This window comes from Copidosoma floridanum, unplaced genomic scaffold, assembly GCF_036245765.1.
Source record: "Copidosoma floridanum isolate Cflo_tuat_1 unplaced genomic scaffold, Cflo_Japanese_pri ptg000013l, whole genome shotgun sequence".
Classification (NCBI taxonomy): domain Eukaryota; kingdom Metazoa; phylum Arthropoda; class Insecta; order Hymenoptera; family Encyrtidae; genus Copidosoma; species Copidosoma floridanum.
In genome coordinates, this window is record NW_028321890.1 from 21,667,504 (window position 1) to 21,686,954 (window position 19,451).

General features: G+C 39.4%; 1 protein-coding gene across 1 annotated transcript in view; it reads left to right on the forward strand.

The window, feature by feature from the left end:
* MESR6 (misexpression suppressor of ras 6) overlaps positions 1-19,451 on the forward strand; it is a 522,313-nt gene that overhangs the window by 221,770 nt on the left and 281,092 nt on the right. The gene's annotated exons all lie outside the window — the stretch shown is intronic.

Here is a 19,451-nt window from a genome sequence, read left to right on the forward strand (position 1 = left end):
AATTTTTCACAGCCTCGCCAAAGCAGTCCACAGTATCCACGGTACTACCATTTATTTCGTCGTGATTATGATTTAGAAATATTAAACCAAGTTGTATACTCGCTTGCACGCCGATGTTTAATTTTTGCCGAGCAGCTTGCAATTTAAAATTGAATTTATTTTCATGATTGAAAATCGATGCCCCTTCCCACTACCCGCTTGATTCGCGCTCATAAAAAAGTAGAACAAACTGCGAAATCGCATAAGCATAAGTCAATCACGGACAATTATGAGTTTTTATTGATCCAAGAGCAATTTCGTTTGTAACAAATGAGCTTACGACGCCCAGCCGGCCGATTAAAACGGTATAATCAAATCGTTACTCCTAATAGACTAATCTCGGATACCTGCATTAATTCCGAAAATGTTTTTTAATCGTCCCCAACCCGACGTGGGTATAATTTAGTCGTGACATCGATTCTTCATCCCAATCCCGTTTGTCCTCGGGTGTACAAATATATGTATATGCATATACACGTAATTTGTATTGCATTAAATCTTCCGTAACAATTTACATTCGAAAAAATAATTCCCGTTCCAACGAGAGTTACGATTGCTCGAACGCGCGCAAAAAAGGCCTCGTTCCTCGAGCCACGTATCCTCCTTTAGAACCATTTAAGATCAATCAGCAAGCCGGATAATTGACAATGAAAAATAAACTACCGAGTCGCTTAAAAAGAAATTTCCCCGCTCAATGAGGCCTTAAAAATACCAAAAATGCCGGGCTCTCCTCTTTCTCGGGCAGCAGTTAAAGTAACATCACCGCGGTCGACGCAGTGGGTATGGGCTTTTGAAAATAAAGGAGGTAAAAAAAAATACGCGTCCGTGCAAGAAGGGGAGGAGGGGAAAAGGAGATGCGAGCGAAAGTGAGCCAAATGCGCCTCCGCTCGTATACATGTACACGCAAAGTAATTGTAACGATCCGCCTTGTAAGGGCACAAAAGACGAACAAGTGAGCGGGCGAGCGATAAACGGTCCCTTAGACGGACGTAATGATTGTCCCGGTCAGGAACGAGCATTTAATGGCCTCGCGATTTTTTCCTTGCCAGTAGCGCGCGCGTGCGCGTGTTTATGCACGTACATGCGCCCTTCCAGGGTCCAGTGGTTTTATGTACACTGTACTTTGTGCCATAGAAGAAATCTATAGCTTGCGTGCAAATACAAGAAAAAAAGTGCGTGTTGCGTGCCATATGTGGGCCACAGCCTCTATATGGCGACTACCAAAGTAAGTTTTTACGGGACGATCCGTATAATGTAGGTGAGTGCTGTGCTCGGGAGAGCTGCGATTCTGCGAATAACTGCGGCGCAAGACTGAAAGTTTTAAATTACTGCTATTCTTACTGGCTAGCTACAGTACGGAAAGTTATCATAATCAATCCTTTTTTTACTCTGTAGCTATAGGTGAAATAAAAGTTGTTCACGTGAATCGTCTGCCTATGGGTTATTTTATGTTGAGAAAGTGTTTGGCATTTTCTTGATTTCTTTTTTTTTTATAGCAGAAACTATTTGCTTCTGTAAAAAGAGAAAATATTTTCACTCGTATTAGTTTATGTTTTTTTTAGTACGAGGTGTATAAAAAAATACAATTTTGGAATGGTCAGAGGGTGAAATGGTATAATTATCAAAAACATTCAGTTCTTTTCATTGCTTATCATTACACTTTTAATTCCTAGTAAAACCAAGTATTTTATTTCAATTTCCACACTTTTACAAATTGTACTGATGTTATGTTAACGATTAGGTTATTATTGAGTGATTTTTGATAAACTGAGTCGATGTTTTTGCACGACTCTTAAAATTAACAATAAAATACTTAATACTTAAATGGGTTCACTTGTTCGTCTCTATTATTCTCTACATGCATCATTTACGATCATCGCACCGGAATACTTTCATATCCCAATATTTTACCGATGCATCAGACTTGGAACACACCATTTACTGCAACTCTTATTCCCTTTGTAATGCACGCACATCATCTTCGTATACGCACATTGCACACTCAAGCTGTATGGGCATACAATTGCAAGGCACAGCTTGACTCAAGCACGCTGCAATAATAATAAGGCTAGAGGGCAAATTATTAAGTAGCGGAATTAATGCAGTGATTAGAGCAGAGAGCGGCCAGTGCACAAAGCCTACACATACACATTATATACAGCTCACATGACGCTATACTTACCTCTTGAGTCAACAATTTCGCTGTTGTTTTTTCCATTATTTTCCTTTTCCCTTGCTACTTTTTCGCATGCTTGCTTCCTCCTTTTTTTTCCTCCGCTACAAAGTAAAAGTATACGAGAGAGTCGCGATGTTTAATGATAGGCTGCTAGATGTAGTACCGCAGCAGCAGTGCTTTTATTGTCTCCACTTCCACTGTCGCTGTTGCCGCAACTGCGGTAACAAGTTTATTCTGTAGTGCGAGAATTTTATTGGAAATTAATGTAATTTGGATAATTGCGTGAAAAACAAATAGCTCGGCGATACGTAAATTACGGATTGTGATTTACGTGTGCTTCGCGGCGCAGGGCTTGTTATTATATGCTGAAACGTTTGTTTTTCCGTTGGACTACATTAATTTATTGTGGTACCTTTGTTTTCTGTTTGCTACCGTTTTGTAAATTTTTTAATGCACATAATGATTGATGCAAATTATTCGTTTTCTCAGAAAATCTTTTTACAATTAAATCATTGTCATTGTTACTATTTTAAAATACTTTACTTTCAATTAATTAATAAAAAATAATAAGTAATCTTTTATTAGCAACGTTTAAAGCAATTTATCTTATTCGCAAAGAAGAAACGCACAGCAATATTACTGCGGTGATTGTTAAATACATGTATCGTATACTCGAAAACTGGTATATAGGCAGGCCAGCGAGTGGAACTCTCTGTGTAATACAGAGCTGTAAAATAGCAGGGGAAGAACGAGCGCGTGTCAATGCTCGGGCAAAACATCGGGCATGGGCATTGTGGGACACGGCAGATGATTTGCGTGAAAAACGCGCTTCCTGAATTTCGTGTCGCAGTAATCTAAATGGCACAAGAGCCCTCTTCTGTAATTGATGGTCCCAGTGCCTCATCGCCAGTTTATGTAAGGCCGTATAGTAGTAGAAGTATACATTACTTGTATTTAGGCTTTTGTTAAAAAAAGTACGGGGCCAAGGGACAATAGTCGTCGCATTTTGCACTTCCTCGCCCTCTGAATAGTATACCTATTCATTTTCATGTGAGTTTACAAAAGCTTATCCCTTCGAAAGGGTATTTTTTTCTAAATTAATAACTAGCTAAGCGCTCGGGTAGGCCTTTGACCCTTTGACTTACCGTTGAGTTTTGACACGTGCACAGTGGTTCATTGACCTCTCTAGCTATGTATTCGAAGAGGTTAATTTTAATTATTTTTTCTCATCAGCTCATTAATGAATAAACATTTTTATTGCATTTTTCACAATAAGAATAATACTGAAAAAACTATTGCCAATGATTGTTTGACATAATGCTAATCACTATTATTTTATCATATTTTTTTTATTTTTCCTTATTTGTATTCTTAAGACGTGGTATTGACAAGCATAAAAAATAGCGGTATCTCCAATAAATTATACATCGATATCTCAATATTTACGAAAGATCTCGTAAAAAACTAAAACGATAATTTTTTTTTTTTTTAATAAAAAAAAAACAATTCAAGCATTCGAAACTTTACCAGGGGCTTTTTGTGAGATATAGTGATTTGTAGAGTTTTAAATTTGCATAATTTTACTGACGTGTTCATTAACATATACATAAAACTGATATAGTGTTTGGATTACGTAGACTAGTTAATTTTTTATGAGATAAATGCTGCTTCAGAGTAAAGTTTTCCTCATTTTAAAAATGTCATCGTGACAAACTTTTTTAAACATAAAAATTTCAAATAAAAATTATATTCAACAGTTGTTACTTAATGATTAAGTCATCCTCAGTTTTCAATGTGAATAATCATAAGATGATATTATTTTTGATGCTCAAATCATTCTTGATTTTCAAGATTACTATGATCTATTGTTAACCACACAGATTATTTTATATACAAATCTGAAGTACAGGTAAGACACCAAGTCACCTACAAAATAATAACCAATGATCTAATACTTAGTCATCGACTACAAGGGAAGGTGTCCCTTTTCTATCGTCTAAGTAAAAATTTAATTTTTTTTGCACGAATTTAGCCACTTGTCGAACGTAACAATAAGCGTCTTCACAAAAATTTACCACAACCTGATGTATGATTAAATAAAGAAATAAAAACCTCAGTTTATTCTCTGCAGAACGACTTGGTTGGATCCTAATGCATATATACATTATAAAGCATTACATACGACTGTCGTTAAGGAGTATACAATATAACGGTACACAACACGGCGAAACGAAAATCATGACGGACATCAGAGCGACGGACACTTAGGAAGAGAGTGCAGGGAAACAGGAGGGGGGAGAAGAACGAATTCAGGGTGACGTGTACAGGTGATCTCACAGAGGCTCTTCTCTTGCATCCACGTGTATACTCGTCCCTGGGCTGCTGCTGCTATGCAAGCGGGGGATGATGCCGTGTAATTGAGTCTGTGACCCGTCATCTCTATCTCTCTTAGCGAGCGCAACATGCACAAGGAGCCGGCGCCACGGAATCGTCGCTGTCGTGCCGGCGCATTAATACAGAAGGAGAGGGAGAGAGAATGCTGAGAGCTCAGGCAAAGGGATCGGCATGAGATCGGTATATACGGCGCGGCAGCGAGCTGTGCAGTCTCTCGAAAACGACGCTTCGTGCTCGTCCCATCCGGGACGCGTCTCTTATTCTCTCCCCTTCCTTCCGATCCTTATATGTGGCCATCTTCTCTCCTCTTCGTGTAACCGTCGTGATTACATTTGGATCTGATCGGCCTATGCTCCAGAGCGGGATGCCGAGAGAACTGGAGAGGGCTATTGTCGTGCGCTAATCTAGTTTGAAACTTTGGGGCAATTTAAATCCGCGCGCAGCGCAGCAATGCAACTCTGAGAACAAAAACAACAACTACCAGCTTTATATTAAAAAGATAATGGGGTATACGTGGCCGCTCGAGTCATGAGAAGTAGCAGATTGGATGATGTGCCATTTGTTTGCTGTCAAGCGGGACGTCAGGGAGAAATGATAGATTTTGTTTTATCTCGGCATTATATACCTTGTAAACGTATAGTATACGTACGTCGCAAAACGAGGTTATCGGTCGCCGAGTGGCGTGCTATTTTGTAATGATCCGACAAAGTTGTGTACGTAAGCTGGTTTTTTTTCCCCCTTTTTTTTTATCGAAAGCTGTAGAGTACATTTGTGAAAAATCGCAGCTATAAATCCTTGTATCGATAGCCGGTTGAAATGTAATATTAGTTTATCCGCCGACCACTGCGGGGTAAAAATAGAAATTCACGATCCCGTCGTGCTTTTTGAGATTGTAAAACTTTTTCTCCCTCCGTCAGAGGAGTGTAAAAGAGTCTCGTTAAAATTACGAGTTTGGAGATAAAATCTGATGGAAAATTTATTTTTCTAATTAAACGCTCGAAAAGCCGCTCGCGCGCTCTGTTCCCATGAGACGAAGAGACCACCGCGTACGATTCTTTGAGTACAAGAAGGCATACACGTGTTGATAGTAATTCTCCAACCCCCAGCTGAATCACCAGTTCAATGGCATTCACGTGCATTATTATTCTGAAATAGTTTATTTTTCAATGATAAAAAATTAAAAAAAATAAAATAAAAAAAAATTAGCGTAAACACCGACGTTTGATCAAGCAATTTGATAAAGTCGTTCGTTATATAGTTTAGCTCTGAATAAGTATACTGTCAGCCGGATTAAAGTTAACGACACTTCTATCAAGGCAGCGAGTCGCTTTTTACGACTTCCTCCATATCTCACATCTAGGAAAAAGAAAAAGAAAAAAAAAGAATCAGAAATAAACACATCAATTCTGAAAAATTAAGATACGGTCAGCGCGCGCACGTAACGTCTAACGTATAACGAAGCCTGGCTCCGCTATATTTGCAATAAGCCTTACGCTACGGGGTATATATACGGAGATGGAGAAGGAGACAAACTCACGCTATAAACTCGATATTTTATTTTCCCTCTCAATGAAATCTAAGCCGCGTGCACGCACACACGAACACGTTCACACCTACATGCCTACGCACATTATGCGCATTTTTTTTGTTCGTCCACACCGACACGGACACCCATACAATCTTGGAGGCTACAATTTTGCATTTGGATTTATTTGAGCGTCGCGCGTGCTGGTATTATGAGTCGGGCCTCTCGAACGGCCTGCGTAAGCCTTATTTAATTGATTAATACCTCTGCTTGAGTGTGAGTACTCTCTGTGATATCCGTATGTATGTACGAGAGTGTCTATAGATCAAAGTCAATATTTTTGCGGAAGAAGGAGCAAAAAAGTAAGGCTGCTTATCGCGGCGGCTGGGGTGAGTTGAAACGAGCGGATATTTCATTTTAATTAAAGGGTAGCGCGCACCGAAAGTACTAACCTATCGTATCGCTGCTTTCTGGTTTTAAATTTTATACTCACTGTCACACTCCTTGAGTCCGTTTTTTTTTTTTTTTTCTTTTTTCAGTCGCGAAATTTTAGCAATGCGTGAAATACATTAGGATTTCTCTCTCATAAACTTGCCTACGTTACGGCAAGTGAGATTTTTTGCTGTCGTTTAATAAATTCAACGTTCGGCTCCGAAACGGCTTGAATTTTGCATCGCGCATAATCACTTTGGAGCTAAAAAATACACGTATATGATTTTTTTTTTTAATTTTATTGCTCGACAAAATAGACTCGACTTGTTTATTCATCGCATAAATAATCGATTCAGCGACGCCAGCAGGTTAATGCGACAACGCCAGAGTATCAGGTTTCCGGACAAATGTGCCAAAAGCAACTACAAATACCCTTGACACGAAACAAAAAAGATAAAATAAAAAAAAATATCCTTAACCTTAACGTAGCGATAACTTTGATACCACTCCTACTTCTCTAGTCTGGCGTGTCTCGTAAATTTATCAATTTAATTCCCAGCTCGACACGTTCGTCACGTGCGTGTCATCGTAATGCTAGTTTTTTATTCTTTTCGTTTTAATTTTACTTTTTTTTTTTTTTTACTCCAAATGCCTAGATCTCGTTGTTGTTTATACACATGTGAAACGTTATATTTATTAAAACAGCGAATTTTATCGTTCCATTTATTCTCTTGGAATACTTTTTTGTCGTCCTCTGCATACATAAGTTCTGCAAGAAACGACGCTCACTGAGCCTTATTGTGAGCGAAGTCAAGTGATATGAAAATGGGCGAATTCCCTCGACACTTGATATCATTCAACTCGTTCATTTTTTATCTCTCGACGTACCAACGAAAACAAAAAATTAGTTTTATGAAAAATAAATCGTTCTCAAAATTCCTAAAGTATCATTACTCGTATAAATTAAATCATTTGAAACAAAAAAAAAAAAAAAAGAAAAAAAAGGCTACAGGTGATAAAAAACGCCAAATTATTCCTGCCAAAATGAAAACTGAAAGAAAGAAACAAGTCATCGCCTCGGTTCCACTTACTCACTCAATTGTCACTTTAGCACATTCGTGTGTACGCTTATTTACACACCGGATCCACAGCGACTGGATATCGTGCAAGTACGCGTGCGTACGTATGAAATAGTAATGACAACAATAACAATAGTACAACGAGCACCAGCACGCAGGATTGTGCTGCTTCAGCGCGCCCTGATGTCGTTGGCCTGCATAGTTTATACGTGTATGTAGCTCGAAAGAGCGTCCCAACACTTCCTCTCTGGACTGGACTATCAACTCATATCAGAGAAGGCTGTCTATATGAAAAAAACAATCATAGGTGCATGCTAAAATTACTGAAAATTATCCAAGAAAAGAGTCACCTGAAGTCTTTACTCTTCTTTGATGAAAATTTCCATCTGTATATTAGCAATCAGATTTCTCTGTTCTCGATACAGTCAAATGACAGTCATGACGTTTTAACATCTTAATTTTTTTACTGTTTCAATTGATTGTATATTTCTTTATTTTACTTTGCTCTTATTTACGCAAGGACCTCTAAATGTTAGCTCATACCAGCCTTCGTATTTATTTTTCCCAGCTTTTTACTATTTTTTTTTCTTCTTTACAGAACAAAAATTGGTGAGATCTATCGATTGCCGTAAAATATGAAAATATAGTATTTTAGCCCATAAAATAAATTTTTATGTTTGTTATTAACATGCAACCATCTGTTCTGAAATAAACTACGAGATCCGCCTTAGCCAGTCAACTTTCAAACTCGCTTTCAAATGTAAAAGGTATCGTGCGACCCATCAATCTTTTAAGAGAGACTCAAAATTTTACGACCCGACCCTTTTGATGTTAATGATGCGAGTAAAAGTCTTTAAAGTCAACAAAGTAAATGAATCAAAACAAAAATTTCTTTTCCCTGCTCTTTTTAAGATGGCACATCTGAATGACTAATTTATTGAATCAAAAGATTCCCACACTCCTTACACCTTTCAATAGACCATAAAACTAAATAATATCACCCCATGAAATCTCAATGCAAAACTTTCTATGTTTATTCTCAAAAAAAAATATCCAACCGCCTGTGTTCAAAAAAATTCCCCACAGCTTTTAAACTGTACACCAAGTGCACACCGCCATTCGTCGCTAGCGGGCCATCAGTTATATGAGCGCGTGTAAAAAGGGGCAAGCAAAGAGGAAGTTGTGCCAGCGATAAGTTAGACTCGGTGGCGTACAGAGACGTGCGCGCACGCACACGCGGACTTATGCGAGTTCGTATTATGCATAAAACATCTGGATGCAGAGGAGAAAAGGCTTGTGCTACCGTGTGCGACGCTAACCGCATCGCAATACGTATAGACACTGCAAAAATTAGCTAGGTCGAGTATACTAAACTTACTGTGCTGCTGCTGCTGTTACTGTTATGAAAAATTATATTCCGTTACGCGTCGTGCGGACAAAAATATTTGGTTGCAGTTGTAGCATAGGTTTCATGTACAACTTATGTAGTGGCTCACTTCAGTCATTTTTACCAAAGAACTCAAAAAATTTCCAAAACGGACCTTGAAGTAAGACAGTTTAGCTTTTGCGAGCTTTTTATATGCCTTTTGTACACATTACTGTAGAGAAACAGTGACTGGCTTCTTTTTATTGTTTCCCCTCCAATGATATTTCTCCTTTTATTCTTTTGCATTTCTCTTGTAACCACGTTTTATGAATCTTGCTGCTGTCGTCGACAATGGTCGAGTGTAAGCTTTTTCTTATTTTTTACTTTTTACTAATAATAATCTTTTAATTGGCGTATGTTTTTATAGTGTACGATAAAAATGAAAAGATTTTTGACATCCACCTATCTCTCGAATGATAAAACATAAGTTTAGTTCCAAAACTCACTTCCACCATACTTTGAAATCTATTTTAATTTCAAAACAGGTATTTTAAAAAACTAATCTCGTGCGCTTACGTACGTATACCATAATCAACAAAAATCCAAAGAAGCGCATTTGTTGCTGACAACATATTTTTTCTCCTTCACTGGCAGCTAAATTACGTACAGCGAATAACCGAGCTCATTTTTCCTTACGCAACGATCGACGAAAAACCAGTTTTCCTACTCGCTCTTATATGTATACGTTGCGCGTATTACACGAGTATCCGGAAATAATCGTCATCCTCGTACTCGATCGAAAAATAAACTAAAGAAAAAATAATCTCTCTCTCTCTCTCTCGCATCTCGGCGTCAATGTGGCATCGCTCGTCTCCTACATATATACCTATTGCGTCATTCATACAAATTGACACGTACCGGCCAAGCTTATAACGTACAGCTAAGTCACAGCTATTGCGTACAGATCCTGCAGAATAAGAGATTTTACTGTGCAATAACTCTGATACACCAGCGAGGAAAATAAACTCAAAAGAAGCTGTCTTTGCACGCGCTTGCTTTTCATGTCGTTTATACGTGCGTGTACACCCACGCGGATAAGCTTACGGGAGATTTTACGAGAGCAAGATGTCACGTACGTTACAGACTTGGGCTTTTTCATTTTTTCCGAAATTCGATCGGGTTCGGAGGAACGGCTGGCAGTATAGTGACTTGGAAATAGAACGAAATCAACTGGCTTAATCGCAATGCTGTGACGTTAAGAAACTGTAGCTATACGTTTTTATGGTTTCGAGTGTTCCGTTTGATTTTTCGCAAGTATAAACGTTTTCAACGATTACGTGAATACTCGTGACGATGCACTTAGCAACTCACCAAAAAGATAGAGATAAGAAAGGACTTTAAAGTACATGGTTCAGAAAAGGTGTGTTATATTGACATGTCGGTGGATTATCCGTACAAATGACCCGTCCGAGCTTGACATGCATTACACGCTCGTAAGTGCACTCGAGCAAACGCGAGCCAACAACAAAGCAGCACACTGCACATACATAGGACGCCTTTTGTACTTACTTTGCGCTCCCACATATCTTAGTAATGTGGGAAATCGGCGTCATTAGATTATACGGTTGCTTTGGGTTTAATTGCATCAGCGAGTACGTACAAAGCGACTATCCATCCCTCTTTGAGCGAAGGAATCTGATAAGAGTCCTACGGTAGTAGGAAGGATGAAAAAAAAGGGCCGCCGTACCTGCTAATAATAAAGAAGGAGCATCAGTGAAGTAAATGAAAGGTGCTTGGTATGTTAAAGGAGGCGGGGTCGAGCAGGCGCGTATGCAACAAATCCCGAGCAGGAAGGATAATAAAGGACAAGCGTATACGCCAGTGGGGGAGAAATGGGAAAAATAAATTTCCTCGATACCCGATGTGTTTCTCCTTTCGCGAACAGGCAACTTTGTCGTTGACTTTAATATCTGAAGTTTTCTCATACGTGAACGAGCAGTACGTGCCTGCACATTGCTGCTGAGCCCGATGCCTTGCTCCTTCCTGATTTTATCTCTTTTTTTGTTTTTTAACTTATTTTTCCGTATATATGTGAAATGAATTCCAGGAGATGTTTCCTTAATGAAAAATGAAAAAAAAAATCCATTGTGAGATTCCTCCCGTCTCGTACGTGCAACTTTTTTTTATCTTTCTCTTTCTCTATTTCGATTTTTTAGCTGCACAGAGTCTTGTCATTTTTTTTATTCTGCGTGAAAGTAGAGAAATTCGTGACTAAGGTGATCTAAAGAGACGGTTTTATAGCAGCTGCATGAAGAGAAGACGAAAATGGTGTCGAATACCGTTGCTGTGAACTTTAATATTTTGCGAATCTTTGAAAGTGAGAGCACGAAAGTTTTGGTACTTTACTGAACAGTTTACTTTGGAGCCTGATTCAAGCTCATTTTCTGTAATAAAGTTCTGTTTCCCCTTTTCGAATATTGTAGAGTAAAATGGAATAATTTTTTATTAAAATTGTATTCAATACTAATGAATAAATCAGTTAAAGTAGCATTAAAATTTTTGGTACAAATAGAATACTGTATAACTTTAGCACCTTCTTGTTAAAAAACTGAAATTTTCTTAAAACCCAAAATTCGTACTGGTATTTTTGTTCACAACCGTTCATGCATCAATAAATGCATAACATTATTCATAATACTTTTTGCTTTTTTGGTTGGAAACGTTTTCATATGTCTAGTCGTTTCTTTTTTTAATTTTTACTCTGAGAAAACTAAAAATCGCTAGAAAATACAATTGAAAAAAAATCCTCTATTTTCATAGCCAGCATTATTAGTTCTTTGTTAATTCAGTCTCGACTGAAGAGAAGCAATATCAGAAAAATAATATCGCAATTAATTTTGTACCATAAAACGTACACTGTTGCATACGGGAAAGTTGCAGGTGTAACTTTTGTATTAAACATGAGCTTTACAGTGCTTAATTTTTTTGCGGAACGAAAACGCGCTCTCAAATTACACGTATGCGCGCTTCCTCATATGTTAAATGATTCACACGGCCAAATGAATCAGGATGAGCATAATTGCAAAGGAAATTTTCATTCTTAATATCCAGAGCTTGCCGTAAATTATATCTATTTTCAATTCCTACTCGGGTACAGGCATCGAGGCTCTGTGTGAATCACCCAGCGATTTCGTTCCGTCACTGCGATTAGCGAGAAAATAATAAAAATAATTTCATAATCACCGGAAACATTAATATCGAGGAACTGCTTTGAATGAAAAGGAGAAAAAAAAACCTCACGTTGCCGTCAAACCCACGCAGCAAGACATAAAGCAAACGACGACAAATAATCCGTTTGCCGATTGATCAAAAAATTTGTTGCGCCGATGGCAATTAATAAAAAGGTTCGAGATTGACGCTCTCGGCATACGCGTGGTACGAATACAAAACAAGGCAGCATCGCAAGCGCATCAAAGCAAGCTGATGCCACGACGACGGCCCACGAGCCCCATGGGAATATCATGCCCGTAAGGGGATAATTGCGCCTCGTCACAATACTCGATCGCGTGCTAACAGCGAGACCGTGCCATTTAGTATATATGTATGCATGTCCCAGGGACCGGGGTCGGTGCTCTGTATGTGTACGGATCTCGATGCGATAGCGCATAAACGCAAATGGAGTACAACGACTATATGAGGATGTCGTGATGTGGCAAGGACATTGTGTACGTAAGGAGTATAGAGAGCCCAACGTCGACGCCGTAACTCTTTCGCGGCTTCTCGTTAGCTGCGGGTATACCTCAACCTTGGAGTCGTTTTTGTATTTAAATACGGTTAATGGTCCGCTGCAAGGGGACGCTAGTTTGGGCAGCACAAAAACATTTTTTTTTTTTTTTTTTTTTTTTTTTTTCCTGTCAGTGTGGCGCAGTATTTAGGTGGTTGTCACGGAATTATATTGTACATCTATCTTGACTACGGTTGCAGTAAATGTAGTTTATAAATAAATACTTTATCCTCACCTGCAGCAAAGAAGTAACTAAATAGTTTCAAACAAAATATTTTTTGTTAAACTCGTTTGGATATGAGGTGGAGGCACTGTTACATGATTCGCTATTCTGAAACGCATCTTTGCTCCAGAATAAGTCGCTTGAAAGCAAACAAATGGAAAAAAGGGGCAGGCTGCACTGGTTTTTGCATGCGATCGAAGGCGTCGTAGCAGGACGCTGGTAACGAAAGTGATGCACGCAAAAATTGCCCGCCGCGGTCGGCATGCACGCACGCAGAGTCGTTTTTCCTGCGTAATGTGCCATGAAACGGCGTGCAATCACGCTGCATTACCATTTCCCACTTTTTCATCTGGCGTGGTATATGATGTACACCAGCAGCGACCATAATGAGCATCGCACTGCACGCGCCTGGACGCGACGACGCCGAAATTATTGTATCGCAAACAACAACGAAATTTCTTTCCCTCAAAACCCCAAGAGAGAGAAAGAGAGAGAGACGGACACGCACGTGGGGAAATGAATGGGGATCGGAGGAAGTAGCGGGTTATTAATTTACCGGCACCGCCACGCGTCCGAGCTGCTCGTGGGATTTGGGTCAGTTTGGTTTGTGCGTTCTCCTTGTTATTATGGTTTTTACTTCTTTCTGTTCCTTTGTTCCGAGACGAGAGAGAGAGAGAGAGAGAGAGAGAAATAAGAGAAAGACCCCGAATTCAAGGCTGTAGATTTTTTTTGCGTGTCTCGCGGTGAACTCGTCTGGGAGCTCTGGGACCCATTCCGTTCTTGAAGAAAATTGCTTTTGATAAGTAGACAATACGCTACTCTACCGAGCTTTTCAATGTTTATTTGCTCTCTGTTCATGTCCTGGACTATCGTAAGCTCCTTGTCGCTAAATATTTTCTAGGACGTAACTTTTTTCTAATCTTCACGAGCAATGACATTGATTTGAAGTAAACGTATATACAAATGTCATTAAAAATTGTTCATCAAATTATATTTTTAATAAATTTCCAGGACGATAAAATTGAAGTTCAGCATCAGACAGAAAAACTGAATTATAATCACATCGTCAGGGCAACATCTCACTTATTTTTTTCAACTCTCTTGGCTCAGCTGTACTCTCCTTATATAGTACACTCAACCCCGTAAATTACGCAGCAGCCAAGAAACAGTAGAAACAGAGCAGTGCGAGTTCTAGGACGAGCGCAATCGAGCGTTTTACGCAGGAGACCTTCGTTGCTCAATCTTTTTTTTTTTTTTTTTTTTTTTTTTTTTTTCTTAAACGGCAAGAAATTGCAAGCTCCGGCGTGCTAAAATGCGCACTTCCTTTGCAGCGCGCGCAAGCTTTCCATAAATTTAATCACCCTATCCACTCTTTTTTTTCATCCAAACAAATAAGGATCCTTTTATAACGGCTTGTTACAATGCCGACGACGACGACCAATATTTATTCCGGGGATCTCTTGTTCCGAGCTTCCTTCGAAAAATGACGATGCGTTTTTCATCCTCCTCTTCCCCCAGCTCTGTTTCTGTTCTCTTTTATCAACTCCCTCTCTCTCTCGCTCTTTTTTTTTCCTCCCGAGACAAAAGTACAATTTAGACGCCCCCGGGCGCTTCTTTTTTTTCGCTTCCTCTTGCCGAGATGTTATTTAAAACGCCCAGCAATCTGCGGGCGGTGGACCATTACCTATTTTTCAAATGTATTTTTGTGAAATAATCGCGCGGTGCGAAGAAAAATTTCTTGTTCTTGATAAAATATGGCGATGTGCAGAAATAAAAATAATCCTAAACAAATTAGATACGCCCACTTGTCACACGATAAAACGAATGTAGCAAATGTATCGCGTGGGCACTCGTAGAAATAAATTTTCATCTGCATATGATATATTTTGAGATGGATAATTATATGTAAAAATGTTTTCCTGCTGTTACGCAAAAAATACAAGTCTATTAATATTCATCGAGTTTTAGATATAGGTATAACCATAATCGAGTAATTACAACGGCGAAAAAATAAAAAGCAACTTCCTTAATACGAATTTCAAGAGTATTGCTACACTTTTACATAATCGCACCACTGCTGCTGCTGCTGTTGCCCGCGGCAAGGAAGTTTTGGCACACACAACGAGAGGCCAAAACAATTTAGAGAGCTTCCGGTCTAGCTGTCAAATTCTAGCCGCGAACAACAACTCCTTGAGTTAGAGAACTTAGATATGTATACGAGGGCAGGCGAAAGCGCGGTCTTTCACGCTGTGGTCAGCACGGCAATACCTTCTAGCATCCTCATTTAGGTATATATAGAAACGTCCGCCTAGTCGTGAGAACACGTTATGCAAGCCACACAGTATGTTCCCTTCGTTTACTATATTATGTTGTACCCCTTTTTTTTAGCAATGTTAACTTCCTCTTCCTCTTTTTTCTTGTCGGTTCAAAGGCTGCATGCTTAATTCACATTGAGCAACTGAGAATAAATGTTGTTAATAATGGATCGATTAACTGTGGTTAAATGTACTATTGAATTCAATATTTTCCCAAATGGAGGTTTACTGCTTTTGAAGTTTATTTAAGAGGTAACAGACAATGAGCTTTTGAGGCTGGATAGGGTTAAGAAGTCAACTCTAAGCACAAAATTCGTCTTTGCTTAGTCATCATACCAATTTTTATTGTAAGCAAAATAAAAATGTTGTAGCCCAATAAATTTATTGCGACACGATTCGAGACTGCATGATGCCTATATGCCTATGTATGACATACAAAAAAGCCTTAAGACGCCCAATAACATGGAATACGATTAGATTAGTTCTCAATTTTTTACGAGCCTCCCGAAAAAAAAAAAAAAAAAAAAAAAAAACAATATTCATGAGCAGTCTTTGAGCGTACTCGAAAAGTTAATTGAATTTTATTGATTTCCCTTGATCACATGTACCAACGACTTCTCAACGAATACATTTCTAGTCATGCCTAATCTACGTAACACACACTTGTTATACGACCCAATCCCCAACAATATCGTAAGAGCTGAATAATTCGACGTTAGCGAACGTTGTACACAGTCCATCTGTCGCCTTTCCTTCCAATATTGTATTATTATTCGCCGTATGAATTCCATTAGCCAGAACCTCGAGTAGCAGCGGACAAAGTCGCTATACGCACCGGGACACGCGCAACTCTTTCTCCCATTTACAGGTATCCACACTCACCGTCACTCGTTTTCGACTTGTCCACAGCACATATATAACATATCGGAAGGGCGCGGGACTCGGTCAGAACTACGTTACGTATAAGCGGGCGTGTGGGCTGCGGAAGCTTTTTTCCAGACTAGTCATCGCCCATATTCATTCGCTAGCATCGCGTGAAACAAGCATGAGGGTGCGGTCGTGTCCCTTACTTGTGTGCCTCTTTTTTTTCTTTTTTTTTTCACTCTCTCTCTCTCTCTCTCTCTCTCTTTGCTGGGCTTCGACTTTTCGACGCCTGTCACGCGTCTCGTCCCGTCCATTTGGCAAATTGATTTCATTACAGGTGCAGGTCTCGCGTGCTGGCCACGTTTTCTTTGCAGCGCATCATCACTCGCTCAGCTGGTGCCTTCTCGTTTTTGGTATCACTCGATACCACACAAGTTTTAGTACATCTTTTTTCTCTACTTTTATCTCGTGAACCGTCGATTTTCGTGGTCTCTTCAAACTTTATTTTCCTGTATAGGTATTTAAGGTTACAACCAAATTTTGAAAGAAAACAACATTTTAATTTCAACAACAGGTTTATCATTTAATCGTCACAATCATGGAACCTGAACTGGAAATTGGTTGAGGAGTACCTACCATCGTAAAACACAATGAACAACTACGTGATTCCCATTACCAGCACATAAAAAAAAATCTTCCTGGAAACTAATGAAACTCCTCACTGTCGTCCTGCAACGCAACAAATGCTCATCCAAGTAATCATTTCGCGATTTACATTATTCACAGAAAATCCAGAGCCTCGATTCCTCGCACCGCGCGCGCGTCGTAACAAAAAGTTCGTCGTTTCCTTTCTTCTTCTACTTACTCTCACGGCGTGTAAATGAACTTGGCGACTGCTCGTTGATGTAATACACACGCGGCTACATCATCGACGTGTCTCTTGTTTTCTTTCCCACCACCCCGTGGAACTTGTACGGCGACTATTCCGCGGAACGCGTTTACCCTTAAAGCAACGTTTTCTCGTTCTCACTTCCAGCGTCTCCCTCGCTTCTTCGAGGAATACCTATTGCTGCTGTTACTTGTAAGGGAATCGTGTAAGGCGCACACGACTTGAATTCTTTTGGAGTGCAGCTCTGCTTGCTAGCGAAAAAAAAAGAAGAACCAGTTGCCGGCGATGGTGACGATGACTTGGTGATGTTAGCATTCATTGGTAAATACAAAAAAGAGTCACTTCACGAGTAAGGGAAAAAGTGTGTTGAACGCGCAGCAGAAGTAGAGAGAGGAAGCTTCGTGGGAGTGGGTGGGAAGAACATTAATCATCGGGAGTTGTCGTTGAGCACTTACGTGTGTGTTTATGTCTAGATATCCCAGTAATAAAACTTTTTTTGATACAAAAAAAGAAAATGTTCAATGGAACCATAAGGTGGAAAGTACAATTATTGCTCTGCCAAAAATGACCGATCGAAGTCGCATGAAAAATATGATGTAATCATCTAAAAAAAAGCTAACTTGTTAAATTTCATTACACATCCCTCTCTTCCTACGTGGAGATAAAGTAAATCATAAAAATTTGGCAATTTAATCGATCTTTACAACGTCGTTTAACTAAAATCTTCGTCAGATAACTCTTTCGGGCAACGTGTACGCACGCGAGCAACAAGGGGCGACGTTATACTGAAACAAAACACTCGTCCCTTAATTCATCAAACAGTTCTGGCAGGCAAACAATTTCTTTCTTTTCATAAACATATTACCGTTGCTTGTAAACCAGTTCGCGTGTAGAGCCGACAAGAGAGAGAGAGAGAGAGAGGCTGGCTAATTAGCATCGCTGGTTTACGCATTTATTCTCGAGCTTTTCGATTTTACGAGAGCCATTAGATCCACCGCGGCCCGTTTTACGACGTCGCGGCACCTTTTGCCCCGATCTTTTTCTCTCCTCCTCTCCTCATCTTTCTCTCCCTGTATACGCGTGTACAAGATGTGTTACAGCTAACATTCGAAATTCAATCGAGGATAAAAAAAAGTGTATGCTCACGCATGCGTGTAAGAGAGCGGGCCTGTACAAGCGAAATAATTGTCAACTCGTAAAACGATTCTCTAACAGTGCTGGAAAATGTACACGTTGTACACTACGTATTGCGTTTATGTTATGTTATACTGCGTGAACGAGAAATCACGTCAACTTTTTTGGTAATAAAAGATATTCACGATTTGATAATTCGATCGCGTGAGCTCATGCGTTCTATCAGGTCTTTCTTTTTTTTCTTTCATTGAAACTAATTTTTGACAATCTATTTTGAATATGATGAATGACATAAAATAAAACGCCTTTACTAATACCATTTACTGCTATAGACAATGATTCATAGATCACCTTTTGAAGAAATCAAAAAAGTTTTTTGTCCTCGTACTGCTGCAAGAGTCGTGCACACTTCAATGTGTCGAAGCACGACACTCCTCTTTCCCTCAATATTTTCGAGAACGAATGATACACCATAGCTATCCTACAAAAATCATCAATATTATTACTGGGAGAGGAGAATAGGTCTTTCTCAGTAACGGCAACTCGTGCGGGTATCATTACAAGTCCTCTACCGCTCATGTTCTCAAACCTATAAATATACCCACGCGTGCACATGTATGTACGACGGACAGCTGACCATCGCGAGATGAAAGGGTTGGATAGAGCGGGGACCTCTCTTGCTCAATGCATCATCATCTCACGCGCATGCACACGCAAAACCGAGAGCGGCTAGCGATAATTATCGCTCGCCCTCGCTTGCTATATGGAATTTACAAAATCTCTCGCCTGCGCTTCCGCTTCAGATAGTTCTGGCGGCAGACCGTGTGTGTACTGATTTTTTTTTTTTTTTTTTTTTTACACAGGCCTCGTGGCCAAGCTGCGATTTCACTATCGCCCGCCACCGCCATCGCTTGATGATAAATCGACTTCCGACGAAGTGTACGGTTCGCGCGGATAGCACGCTTTTTAGGTCTCTTGGCGATCTTGCTGTATATTAGCGTTTTTTTTTTTTTTTTTTTTTTTTTTCTTTAACAAATTCTTTTATGTTTATTGAAAACGCTGCAGTTAAATTGTAATTGCAAAACTCCCCTGCTTTTCAAGCTATCGTTCAATTTAAACACGCGTAATCGAGGTTGTAAATGTGAGTATTTATATTATTGTCGGAGCGATACTATCGTGCATACTCAAGGGTATTAATTCAATAGATACATGAAAAAAAAAAAAAAAAAAA